Here is an 8,365-nt window from a genome sequence, read left to right as displayed (position 1 = left end):
AGAGAGAGAGAGAGACAGAGAGAGAGACAGAGAGACAGAGAGAGAGACAGAGAGAGACAGAGAGACAGAGACAGAGAGAGAGACAGAGAGACAGAGAGAGAGAGACAGAGAGAGAGACAGAGAGAGACAGAGAGACAGAGACAGAGACAGAGAGAGAGAGAGAGACAGAGAGAGAGAGACAGAGAGAGAGAGACAGAGAGAGAGAGACAGAGAGAGAGAGAGAGAGAGACAGAGACAGAGAGACAGAGAGAGAGTTGCTGTGCCCTCCACTTGCATATTTCTCCCTCCTTTCTTCCCACATCAGTCATAATTCCTATTCCCTTAAAAAAAGTTACTGTTCCCAGCTAGGTGTTGATCCCATTATCTAAATTAAGTAACACACATTAAAGTGTGAATGGGCCAAATTCTCTTGGGGACCATTTGCATTTTAAAAGGAGTTTGAGAGAACCTTCTTTCCAATGACCTTGCTGCCACCAGTATTGTACTTACAACTTAACTAGGTTTCCAGGCAATAAAATAAGTGAAAACCACCCCCCAAAGTCCTATCACACAATGTTCAATAAGACAGAATTAGGTTTGGAGAGAAGGACTATTGCTATGCCATATTCTGCAGTGTTCATATGACGTCTAGAATACTGTCTCCTATTTCAGACATTACATTTTAGAAAAGACATTGGTCATCTGCACTCCATTTAGAAGTGAGATGACCAGAATGGCAAAGACAATAAAAGCCATATCATATGAGGTTAGACTGAAGGAACTGGAGATGGATAGAATGGAGTAGATAACCATGCCTTAGATGTTATCAGATACTTAAAATGATTATGTGTAAGAAAGATTAAACTTGTTTTCCACTCAGTAGAAAGGACAAAATGTCAGAATTTGCAGGGAAGCAGATTTAGATTTAATATTACTGCATGTTGGCTCTAGGTGGTATTCATGATTTGAGTAGACCTTCACAGAAACTTAGAATGGTGGAGACCTTGGATGTCATGTAGTATAACTTATATTTCAACAGGAATGTTTTCTACAACATCCTGACAAGTGGCCAGCTAGGATTAGAGACCTCCCACAAGACCTACATTGGAGACCTTCAGTGATAGGTGACTGAGGATTCTGACCTAGCCCTTTTCACTTTTGGATATGTGAGGGTTTTTTTTTTTTGTTAGTTTTAAATTCCAAGCTGGCATCTGTCTCTTTAAGTTTCTTTCTACCACCACCCCCTCTTCCTCTTATTCTTCTTTTTCTTCTTCTTTCTTCTTCATCTTCTTCTTCCTCTTCCTCTTCTTTCTCTTCTTTTTCTTCCTCCTCCTTTTCCTTCTTCTCCTCTTCCTCCTCCTCCTTCTTCTGTTTGACCATATTTTTTTGAAAGTTAAACATATCAGCTTTAAAGCTAAAATTCCTTAAATTTAGAATTGAAACTATTGTTTATTAAGCTCTTTATAAACATACTGCAACTTATGCCCCTCAAGGGAATTGGGCAGGAGTTCTAGGCATTCTGTCTTTTTAGATGTGGAAATTAAAGCAGAGTGGAAATAACAAAGCCAGGTTCACTTGGGGAGGGAATGGAAGAAATAGAAATCCACAGAACTAGAGGTGGTGAGTGAATAGAATGAATTCAGGGTCTTTTTCCGCTATGGATTTTTAGTTATGTTCAATGAGTTCAGTATATTAAATTATTTACTATGAATGCATTCTAGGAAAAGCCAAAGCTTTCTAATTTGTTTTCATATGAATTTTGTGCTGTGTGTGTGTGTGTGTGTGTGTGTGTGTATGTAAACTTAACCTTAGGGAAGCACTCTGGGGGAATCCTACCCTAAATCTGGGCAGGCCCAGTTTAGTGACTGACAAAGCAATTCATTGTATGTATTCCCATTAAGGGCCTTGGGAAACTGGAGCACAGAGGAGCCATTGTGACCCATTTGGCAAGGGCAGTGCTGGCCTTGCACATTTCAGCATCCTGGATGGTCCAACACCTGGATTACCTCATGAGTACTGGCCCTGTTTTTGGAGATTTATGATATTTACCAGGCCTGGCAGCTGGTTAATTTGCAGGAAAGGTAATGCTTTGGGGGCCTACTTCTTGAAACTCTATATTCCCCATGAGAGCTTTATTCCCTCTGCCTTATCGTTCTCTTTCTATTATGGGGTTGAATTGTGCTCTCTCTGGAATATCAGTTCTAAAACAAAGAAAGGAGTCCTTTCCCCACCCTGCATTATCCTCTTATATATTGGATGGGCCATTTAAAAAATGCTTCATAATTGAAAGAAATGAGGCTGCAGTTTGAAATGAGAGGTGATTTTGGCCCATCTTGTAAAACAATCTTCCATTGCATCACATCGGCTTATGCAATCATGGAAAATACGTGATAGAATTTCATAGGAACTTGTTTATGCTCATGGAAGCTATCTTAGAGGCCGTGTATACCCTTAAATTTAAAATATTAAGTGATATTATAGGAAGAGAATTTGGTTGCTGTGGCAGTTCTGCCCCTAATCTTCCATTTAACATAGAGCAAATAGCTTTGCCTTTCTGCATTGCAGTTTTCTTATTTATAAGATAAATGGACAAGACCAAGTGTTCTTTGAGGTCTTTCTCAGTTCTCACAGTCTATGGGTCTGTGTACATGTATATTTATGCGTGTATTATGTATACATATATATTTCTCTTCCTGTGTATATATATATGTATGAGTATATATGAAGTATATCCCCCAAATCTTAATGTTAGAGCTTTGGGATGCCTATGTGCATGTGTGTATATGTGTGTATATGCACATATACACACAGATAGTGTATATATAAGTCTATACCTACAGAGTCTACAATGCTTAATTTTGCTGGTTTCCTTTAAATATTTACTTTTAATCTATGTGAATACAACAGACAAGTTACTGATATTAGTAGAGGGAGTTTTCATCTAGAAGTTCATCACATTGACAAAAATCATGAATCAAAATAGTGAAAATTTTGAAAAAAAATCACTAGTAGTTAGTGCAGTGTTTTGACCATAGTAAGCATTTGATAATATTTTAAAAATTTGTTCAGTCATGGATTATGAGAACTAGAAGGAAACAGTGATTATTGAGTCCTACCACTTATTTACAGTTCTTATGGTTATTCAGTCATGTCAGTTGTGTGCCCACTTGGTGTTTTCTTGGCAAGGATGCTGGAGTGATTAGCCATTTCTTTCTCCAGCTCATTTTATTCATGAGGAAACTGAGGCAGACAGAGTTAAGTGACTTGCCCAGAATCACCCAGCTAATACATGTCTGAGGCCAGATTCGAACTCAGGAAGAAGAATCTTCTGTCTTCAGGCTCAGCAACACTATCCATTTCATCACCTAATTTCACAGAGTCTGGTACATAGTAGGTAATTAATTGGTGCTTATATATTTATCATTTGACTGACTGCATATAGAAGCATTCTTCCTGCAGTCTTCCACTTTCCAATAGGGCCAAGTGATTCCTACCCATTGTGATGAACAGTTTCAGAGCTAATGATAGAACTGTGTTGTGATGCCCTATTCTTGGCAGTCAGGTCCTATGACAGGGTTTAGTATGGGCATAGGTAGCAACAGTGGAATGGCTCAATGACCTGGATATGGTGTTTGTGGCTCAAAGCTAAAGTCTTAATCCAAAGCTTCATAATATTGTAGAAGTGACTGTGGGTTTCAGAAGGATGTGCCTGTGGACCATAAGTTCTAGTAGATCCTACCATGCTAAAAATTTTGGATAGGTTCTGTGACAACTGACTATCGTAAAAACAACCAGCCTGGGTAAGTGAGGAAGGGCTCAGCCATGAAGGTGCCTGAAGCAGGTGCCAGGGAGTGCTTAGAGCTTGGTTGGACATTGAAGACACCAAGGTCATCCATTACATCCTGGACCAATGCCCCTCATCCTGACTTTTGTCTTGGCACTATACTTTAATGACTCTGGAAGACAGAGTGAGGCTGATGGCTTTGTGTAACTCTGCCTCACCTAAATCCAATTCACCCATGAATCAAGACATCACTTTGTAGTGTCCTTGGTTCTTTTCAAAAAACGACTGAAGGTCAATCATCTATGAGCAAATTCTTTGATCTGAACGATGCCCATTGGCTTTTCCTCAATTTATGATAACAGAATCTCAGGCTCGAAATTTGAAGGGACCTCATAGATTTGAATACATCTGAACAAATATCTTTTCTATATCATATCCTACAGATGGCCATTTAGCTTTTGTTTGTTCCCTCTCATCTCCCCTTTTTGGGGGAACACACTACTCTCCGAGGCTGGCCATTCCCCGTTTAGGTAACTCCTAATTGTTTGAAATGTTCTTTATACCATGCCTAAATCCTGTCTTTGCTATTTCCCCTCATGACTCCAAGCTCTTAGCTTTACAGCCAAGCAGGACAGGTTGAATCTGTCTTCCATGAGACAGCCTATCAAGTATTTGAAGAGAACAAGAACCCTAACCCTCCTGAGTCTTTCATTCTCCTGGCTAAACAATTGATTTCCTTCTCCTGGGCCTGATGTAGCACAATCTCAAGTCCTTTCACTTTCTGGGTCATCCTGCGCCGGACAAGGAAAATTCCGACTTGTTATTGTTTTGTATTTCTTCTCCTTGATTGAAGATGCAGTGAAGATGAACTCATAAGAGTACATTTAAACAGGGAATCATGTCTGGATATAAAGGAATGGGTTTCTAATGGAGGAATTTCTGGTATCAAGGAGCAGATGAGAAAATGATTTTGGACCAAGGGGAAAAGAGGATATCAAAAGAGATATATATCCCACTCTTACCAGATTATAGTGGTGGCCTGCTGATTGGGTGTGGGACTGACCCTTTGTTCCTTTTGTGATTCTGATCCTCATGGTACCAAAAATGAAACCCCTTACATTCAGTTCCTCAGACCTTAAAGTCAAGAACACATGGTAGTGGGGACTAAGCCAGTTTCTAGGATTTTCAAAAGTTCTTTAAAAAAAAATTATTTATTTATCAGTTTCCAACATTCACTTCCACAAGATTTTGAGTTACCAATTTTCTTCCCATCTCTCCCCTTCCCTCCACCCCAAGATAGCAAGCATACTGAATACCCCTTCACTCAATCTGTTCTCTCTTATGTCCTCTCTAATCCGCCCTTACTTTCTTGTTGGGCAAGACGGATTTCTATACCCCATTGCCTATATATATCAAAGGTTATTTCTATCATAATTCACTGGTAGTGCTGGTCTATCTCTGTTGCTGCCCAATTAGAAATCCACTGACAATCATATTGGCAAATTGTAGATCAGATGGAAAGTAGACATTAGGGTTGCTGATTATACTGGGGTGCCAGCCCTATGCCATGGATCAGGAAGCAGGAAGGGACTCCCCTCAGAGGATTGCCCTTCCTCTGTTCCCCTTCCTTTTCAAAGCTACTTGTTGAAAAGGTGAAGAAGCTGTTTTAGAATTGGTCTAGCATATACTGCTGAGCACCATTGTAGATGGATCATTTGCTTTGTGTGTATGTGTATGTGTATACATGCATGCATGCATGTATATACATACACAAATACATACACACTCATATATGTTTTATTTACTAATATTTTTCTATAGTTTTTTTCCCAAGAGAATCTAAGTTCCTTGAGGGCAGGCAATATTTCATTTTTGTCTATGAGTCCCTAGCACTTAGTAGAATTCCTGGCCCATAGCAGGTGCCTAATAAATGCATGTTTATTGATTTTTAGATTAGTTTTCATGCCCCATAGAAAACTCAAATGCTAGAGTGAGAAGAACCTTAGTAATCATTTGGTCCAGTGATTCCCAACTTGTGGGCTACAGGTTCTGAAGGAGCTACAGTTATTCCACAGGCACCATCTCCAGTCTCCATACCTTTGCCCTGGCATGCTCCCTATCATTACTTATGCCCTGGCTTCCTTCAAGACCCAGCGTAATTGCCACTTTCTACAGTAAGGTGTTAAGAGTTGTTAAGGGGTCCCCTGAACTTGTCTTTTTGAGTTGCTATATTTTCCAGAAACACTGGACCCAGAGCATGCAGGAGGCCCTGATGTGTCAAGGATGAAACTCCCCCTGAGCTGAAATAATTTGTTGTTGAACCCCAGCTAGACTCCTTGTGTGTCCTTGGGAAGCAAGACAGGCAGCAACCAGTCTATGCCAGGTTGGGAAAAATGCCTCTGTAGCTGGGATCCTTTGTAGATAAGCAGACCCTCCTTTTTTCACAGTCTGGCAGTTCCCAGGGGAAAAGAATGGGGCTTTTGCCATCACCTTGCTTCTTCCCATGAGGAGTGGTCTAGTCCTTTACTCACTTTTGCTGCATAATTCCTCCTCCCATGTCACACCCCTTCCTGGCATCCCCTTCTCCCTTTGTCCTGCTATTATAGAAATGTAAACTTTTGTAAAGACTGGGAACCCTGTGGATTCCACATTCATGTTCATTTTTCTTGTAATGAAGTAGGTTTTCACATAAGTCCCATGACGTTGTGATACCTATTGACAAGGCAAGAACTATTTCTGCCTTTCTTTGTATTCACAGTGCTTTAGTACAATACCTTGTGCATCTTAAATATTTGGTAAACGTTTGTTGATTGATTGATTCCTCAATTAATGGGTAGTGATGATAACTTCTTTGATATGAAGGTTTTCTAAAATGTGGGACTCATTAACTTTAAAGTAGTTCTTCTATTTGGAAAGGTTGGGACCTACTGATCTAGTCAAAGCTTTTTGATTGCATGTGAGGAAACTGAAACTGAGACAAGCAAAATCACATCTTAAAAATCCAAAGAGACTTGAGGGGTCAATTAGTGTAAGTACTGTATTACCTGACTGAGCAATTTTCTCTCCATTATCCCTGACAAATTCAATTTAATTTAATTAACATTTATTAACTCTTACTATGTGCCAAGAACTTAGGTGATGGAGATAGAAGGGCAAAAATGAAACACTCTACTAGATCTTGAGGACACAAAAAGGAAAAAAAGTCTCTGCCCTCAAAGACCTTAAATTAAAATTTGACTGAGAAGGCACAACATCTGTTCAGCTAAGTAAAAATATTGTAATTTAAAGAGGAGGAAACCATTAAGGATGAGAGAGTGGGGAGGGGATGGGGGAAGGGTATTGTGTGACTAGTCCACAGCCCCACTTTTTTTTTTTTTTTTGCTTTTTGGAGGGCAATTTGCAGTTGAGTGACTTGCCCAAGGTCACATGGCTAGTTTTTGTGTTAAGTATCTGAGGCCAAATTTGAACTCAGGGTCCTCCTGACTCCAGGGCTGGTGCTCTATTCACTGCACCACCTAGCCTCCCCCTACAGCCCCACTTCTTCATTGATGGGAGACTCAATCTTTGAGGTCCACCTCCTTGACCAAGGAAACATCCTCTTCTTAGTTAGCTGCAATTATTAAGAATGTATTGATTTTATTGAGCTGAAATCTATTTCTTAGTAATTTTTACCCATTGGTCTTAGTTCTGTTCTCTGGAACCATACAGGATAAGGCTAATTCTTCTTCCTCATGACAGACTTTATTTGAAGACTACAGGTTTAAGAAAAGCAAACTACATGTTACAGAAATCTACTCTTTAATGTACAATAATACATGGAGTGACTATGTATATGGAAATGCCTATTATATAAAGTTTAAATTCAGAATAAAAATAAATATAAACACATATATAGCTATAAATATATACATGAAAACTATATGTGTGTGTATCTATAAAGATTAGTCATATTCACTTCTTGTCCAAGGCAAAATCATTCAGTTTCTTCAAGTGTTCTTCAAGATAATGTGCTTTTGAGGCCTTTCATCATCCAACACATCCTCCTGTGGGCACACCCTCATTTGTCAAAGACCCCCCTAAGATCTGCTAGCTGTTTTTATTCCAGTTGTTTTACATGATTATTTTCTAGTTTCATTGTTGCTTGATTATTTTGAGAAATCTTGTTTTATCTGAAAGGCTAGCTAATTCCTAGTTAATATTGTGCCTTATGAGGTAGAAGCAAGTAGATGAGTAAACTGAGGCTCAGAAATGTTAGGTGTCCCTTACTGCTACTTGAGATAGTATTTAAAAATGAGCTTCTTGACCATCAGGAAAAGAGAGAAGGAAAACCAACCAATTAATCAACAAGTATTTATTAATTGCCTAGTAGGTGCCAGGCTACAAAAATTGTCTGGATATATATGCAAATATATATTCAAATGTATATTTACATATACATGCATGTATACATGTATATGTGCATGCACATGCATGTATATGTATTGTATATATTCCTACATACATGTGTGTATATGTACATGGATATACATATGTCTATCTATCTATCTATCTATCTATCTACCTACCTATCTCTCTCTCTCTCTCTCTCTCTCTCTCTCTCTC

At 39.1% G+C, this 8,365-nt stretch overlaps 1 protein-coding gene across 3 annotated transcripts in view; it reads left to right on the top strand.

Moving 5' to 3' along the window:
• Window positions 1-8,365, top strand: part of PTN (pleiotrophin) — a 129,183-nt gene that overhangs the window by 36,456 nt on the left and 84,362 nt on the right. The gene's annotated exons all lie outside the window — the stretch shown is intronic.

Source organism: Petaurus breviceps, unplaced genomic scaffold (assembly GCF_028583685.1).
Source record: "Petaurus breviceps papuanus isolate PSGF00001 unplaced genomic scaffold, PetGlider_PUasm1.0 181, whole genome shotgun sequence".
Classification (NCBI taxonomy): Eukaryota; Metazoa; Chordata; class Mammalia; order Diprotodontia; family Petauridae; genus Petaurus; species Petaurus breviceps.
This window is presented reverse-complemented; position numbering and strand designations above follow the sequence as displayed.